The sequence below is a fragment of the Nematolebias whitei genome, chromosome 18 (assembly GCF_014905685.2).
Source record: "Nematolebias whitei isolate Nwh7 chromosome 18, NemWhi1, whole genome shotgun sequence".
Taxonomy (NCBI): domain Eukaryota; kingdom Metazoa; phylum Chordata; class Actinopteri; order Cyprinodontiformes; family Rivulidae; genus Nematolebias; species Nematolebias whitei.
The window spans coordinates 31,886,934-31,892,933 of NC_056515.1; positions in this window are offsets into that span (position 1 = coordinate 31,886,934).

Below are 6,000 nucleotides of genomic sequence, written 5' to 3' on the forward strand. Positions count from 1 at the left end.
CCATTCGTCAATATTTGTGTGTTGGATCATTTTGTATGTGTCAGTCCCTCTGTATCCAGCAGAACTGTGTGTTTATTTGAATTCTTTTTGTATTTCTTATCTAAATTGTGTGATTTGCTCTCTGATGTTGCTGTCCTACCCTGCAGCTTTTCTCTCTCTCTCTCTTTCTGTCTGAGTCGTGCAGATTTAAAATTCAGCAGTTACACAACCCATCGTTTCTCAAAGCCATTTTTTAATCCCAGCGTGCGCACTAGGCTGCCAAATTCTGCAAGACGTCGCCCTAAACAGCTGCTGGGTTTAATGGGATTATTGTCCAGAGCAGGTATCATTTTACACGTCAGAAACAACCAGGGGCGATTTCAGTAAAAACACAAAAAAGTGACACAAAATAAAAATGTTGTTTCATTTGTTTAATAAAAGGCTAATTCTGGAATATGTTTAAAATGATTAGACTGAAGTGACCATCACCAGGATCAGGAGTTTTGGAGAGATTTCCATGTTTTCCATCATCAGCAACAAGAAAACAATCTAACATCATTTTGCTGCTACTCTAATTAAACATAATAATGTGTTCATCTTTAACTGTTGTTTGATTTGTTTGTTGCATTTGGAGGGTGACACAAGAAACATGTCGTGTAATCACAAATCTGACGCTCCACCTCATTCCAGACACGAATCATTATGACACAAAATGAAAAACACAAAAAAATGCCTTTAACTCAGTCTAATAATACAACTCTCATTTCTTAACAGGAGACGATTTTAGTCGAAGTCAGACATGAAAGATGGTAGGTGATATCCTCCAATAGTGATATCCTCCAATAACTGTTAGATTTATTTTAATACAAAGTAGAGAGATTGCATTTCCAGCAAAAATGCAGTGTGAATGCTTATTGCTGAAGAACTTGCTGGAAAAACAGCTGAAATTAGTTTTAAAAAATGCTGAAATGGAAGAACAAGTCTAACTTAGAAGAAGAATGCACAAGAAACACATATTTGCTGAATTAGGTTTAAATAAGCAGAAATGAGGGTCATACTTAGAAAATTAGCTAAAAAAAAAAGCTTAAATTATCCAAAAGTAGCTGAAAAGAGGCTGAAAAGGCCAGAAAGAAGTGGGAAAAGCTGAAAAAAGTTTAAAAAAAACATGGAATTAGCTGAAAAGGCTAAAATTAGCATAACAGCTAAATAGTAGCTGAAATCGCAGAAAAAGCTGAAACTAGCAGAAAAAATCTGAAAGGAGCCTAACAAGCTGAAATTAGCATACAGTTGTTAATTTGGCTGAAGGTAGCAGAAATTACAAAAATGAATTTATCAGAAAACAGTTGAAATTAGCTAAAAAAGCAACAAAGAAAAGGTAGAACAAGTTTAAATTAGCAAGAAGGAAGTAAAGAGAGCACAGTCTTGCTGAATTAGGCTAAAAAAGTTGAAATGAGTGCAAAAAATGTAAAATTTGCTGAAAAGGCTTCAATTAGCATAAAACAGCTAAATAGTAGCTGAAATGGCATATAAAGCTGAAACTTTCAGAAATAAGCTGAAAGGAGCATAACAAGCTGAAATTAGCAGAAAGACATTAGAAGAAGTACAAAAATGTTTTAGTTAGCCGAAAGAATCTGAAAGGAGCACAAAAAACTGCTGAAATTAGCTGAAATTTTTGTTTACATTTGCACAAAGAAGCTGAAAGTAGCTGAACCAGAAGAAAATGTGAAAGGAGCAGTAAAAGATCGTAAACAGATCTAAAGATTTGAAGGATGTAAAATGTGCTTAGTTCATTTTGTATGAGGACAAAAAATGGCAGAAAAGGCTAAATGTTTCAAAAAGCTAAAGTTGCACCAATAGCAAAAGTCACAGCGCCCTTCTCCTGAAAAAGCTTTTGATTTATGATTTGTTGAAATAACTTGAGAACTGCGGGACGAGAATCACGCCGAAAAACGTGCACACAATTATGCAGAAAACAGATGATCCAGCTGTTCCAGAATACTTTAATGGTTTACACCAGAAGAGACGTGATTCAACAGAAAGTGTGTTAAAATTTACTACTTAACTTCTGCAGCTATGAGTCAATAATACAATAAATAAAAGCAGTTCAGTTATATTTCTCATTGAAAGGTGCATATTCTGAAACTAGTCAGTTTTATTGTAATAACCTCAAAGTTGGAAGCGAGAGGGGAAAACAAAACAAGAGCAAGACGTATAAATCTTAACCTGCATCTTTACAGAACGCTGATAAAGACTTTTCTTTGCTTGTTTGAGAATGTTTCTGTTTTCCTCTTCTCGTCAGCTGGAAAACAATTAACTGAGTAAGATGAGTAAGGGCTCTGATTCTGTCACAATCAGCTTTCCTCGTGTGCTGAGGTGGGGGTTTAAGGCTTCCTTATGTGTCCCCAGCGGGGAGCGTAACACACTGAGCAGCTCGAGACCTGAAACGGCCTTTTTATGGTGAACACTGGCACACCTTGTGCTGCAGTGAGCAGTTTGTGACAGGTGTCACATTTCAAAGCTGCCCTTCAGCTCTTTCTACTTCCATTCTAAAGTGTGTTGTTACACCTAGAAAAACTGGACTTTACACGTCTTTGAACCTAAATAAAAACCACAAATGCTGTCATTTCCGTTTCTAAACCCATAAACGTGTTCAAGTTAATTGAGAACTAAAACGCGGAGACTACACAGGAGAGTATTTTTCTCTCTGTGTTAAAGCATCACTTTACTACATCCATGCAAACTGTAGCTTTATGCTGTGAAATGACAGAGAATACCCTAAGTATGATTTGTTGATGACTCTCAGCTACTACCACAATAAATTTTAGATCAATATCTGTAAAACTGACTGAGTAATAGTCATTTTGGTGTGGGTGTCGAAACGTTTTCATATGTGGGCCAAAACTATCAAGATGAAAGGACTTGTGGGCCACAAATTTAACTCAATGTGAATAATATTTTGGATAAATACATAATTACAAATCTACTAATTTTGGTGGAGAAAGAGTTTTAAATTGTTGTAGATCCAAAACATTAAAAGCCTCATAAACACTAAGCTTATATAGTTTTATTTAAAAGGATTTATTTGATTTGTTGGGTCTATGTTTGTTGTTTTCTTGTGTTTGGTAAGCTCATTTTAATCTGTTCTCAGCAACAAAAGCGTAATTTGAGTAAGTGTCCTTTTAAAAGGGGGGGTTGAAGTTCTGAAAAATCGTCCAGCTGTCAGTCGCTACAACAGATTCAGAAGGTTTGATAAAGTTGATCAACTCGTATGCAGATGACACCACGTTATATTCATTTAAAAATGTCCAAATTTCCCGCTTGATTATTTTATCAACTGCAATATTTAGCCAATCATTATCTAAAAGTCTCCTTTCTGGTAGAAATCAGTAAAGGTTTACAATGAAGTGAAAATAAAAAGCTTATAGCCAAAGGTTTGTATTTTGCTTAATATTGCTCATTTTGAGATTGTTTTTCATCCGTTTTGCTGTTAAACCTAAACATTATATTAAAAAAAAGTATTACCAACTAATTTGCAGAAAGTCTGCATAGACCTCTTAAACCTGCTGGCCAAAATGATATCATCTTAAACTGCAGCTGTGGGCCGCACAGAATCACTCCAAGGGCCGCAAATGGCCCACGGGCCATACTTTGGACACGCGTGGTGTAGGCTAAGCTGTGATGAACACTCTAAAGGTTTATCGGTTATAGATGCACATATTGGTTAGGTTCTGAAAGTTTTATTAGAGTCCATCCAGTGGTTCATGAGATATTTAGCTAACAGACAAACAGGGTTGTCTCCAACAGTTAATGCCAGTTTGAGGCCAAGACGCACTTGAGGTATGTGTTGTGAAGGATTCTCAGCTGCTACACCAAATTTTAGGCGTCTGTGAAATTGACGGAGTTGTAGACATTTTTGTTTTTTTCCCAGTGTTATTTGTCTGTGGCGGCCATCTTGAATCAGGCTTGCTTTGAAAAGTTCTCAAACACGTTTCATTGAAGTTTGTCCGGTGGTTCGTGAGACACTTTGGTAAAACCAGACTCACAATCGTCATAACAGTTTACATTTTCTCAAATTGTTTCATTATTTTTGGGTTGTAAAGGTTTGAGCTGTCGCTAAATCAGTTCTTTGTAACTTTAGGGTCACACACAGGTGGTCGGATTTGAAGTTTTTCTACTTTGTTTTCATGATAAAAACCTTTTTCTCTTTATTTAAATGGATTTATGTATAACTTCACTTTTATTTCTTACAAATATTTACTTAACATTCCTTTCTATACTGAAACTGGAGTATCTCAGGTTTATTTCAGACTTGAACCCCTTGTGAACAGTAAATTACAGACTAAAGATGGTGATATTTTAAGCTCATGGTGCAGCATTAAACCCCTTCCAGCCACAGGTGTATAACCAGGCCAGTCTGGACTCAGTGACCTCAGCCTCTTTTTGAATATCAGAAATAAATCTCAAAGATCTCCTGCAGTGGGGTTTGTGTTTCTGCCAAGCATCTTCCCTGAATACTTCATTAGTTTTTTTTTTTAATCTGGCAGAGAGTTTGAACATCTTAAACCTTGATGTAAATCTCCAAAGACTAGAGCAAATAGTGAAGCCAATTTCATTTTATTTCAACATAAAATGTTTCCTCAAGTAAGCAAACCAAAAATAATTCCTGCCCAAGTTGTCCATCAAAAACAAATGTTTAAGAATAACTCTGTAAATACCAAAAACAGTTTGTATAGTTTGTGTAAAAAGTGTTTTAAAGGCCTTGAAACAAACATTGTTAAACATTACAGTAAACAGCGCATTCTAGTGGACAAACACTGGAACTGCAGGCATGCTGCGAGCTTCTTCAAAAAACCACAAGACTAAAAAACATTAAGGAAAGGCAATAATGTTTTTTATTTTTCATGATGAACAAGGTACAGTTTGTGTAGAGTTATTAATGTTAAAGGTCCTGCAGTTTTGTGATGGACCTCTCATGTGATGATTTTATATGTTGGCATGCATTTAGTGAAAAAACACAGCTCAAAATTAAATCCATGACACCCTTGAATGTAAAAACATGTAACAACAAATCACTTTAGCCTGGCCATTCTGACATCAATGGTCATGTAAACAAAGTACAAGTTTAAATATTACAAATATAAAATAAGATTAGTTATTTTTTTTGCCCTGTAACGACAACCACAGGTTGTTCTTGTTTATAATAGGGAACAAAATATTCCTAATAAACAAACAGCAGTTTTCAATCCATCATGGGTTATTTGTCATTAATAAGTGTGTGGCGGTATTTCACATTATAAAATAAACAGAGGAGTAAATCTTTCACATTGCTAAACGATTGCCAGGGTGAAACGTCTAACGTGAGTTTTTCATTTAAATAAAACCAGAGTGGCATTCTTCCTGTGCTGAGCTCTACATCTGAGGGCATAACTTGGATTATTTTAGAAAAAGTTAGCACATACAGTTTTCCGAATGTAACTGCCGAGTGTGCGTACTGTACAATCCAACACCGCTGCACCGTAAACACATCATGTGCATAGTCTTTTAAAACAGGCGTACAGCAGCTACGGACATGCAAATACAGAAATCAGTACAAAAAAGTCAAGTCACTTTTTTATACATTCAACACAGAAGTGCTGAACTAGTGTGTGTGGAAGCATCAACTGCTGAGTAATTGTACTGGATCAAGAGACACATTCAGTCAAGAAAATGAAGCGAAACGTGAACAAAAGGAAGAAATGTGGGTAAAAATGTTCTAATTTGTTGCTTTAAGATCTAATATAAAACAAATAGTGCATTAAAAGTAAAACTATTTGCTCATTTACCTTCTGACCTAAGATGACATTCTTTAAAGTTCAACACCAGTGTGGAGAAGTCATGCATAGATTTGTAGGAAAGTCTGCATTGGCACTATGCTTCCATCTTAACCTTACATCAGTAGCCAGCTTACAGACATCAATTCGTTTTAGTTTAAACAATAACCAAACTTTTCGGTGGTTTCCTGAAATATTCAGACATAAATTA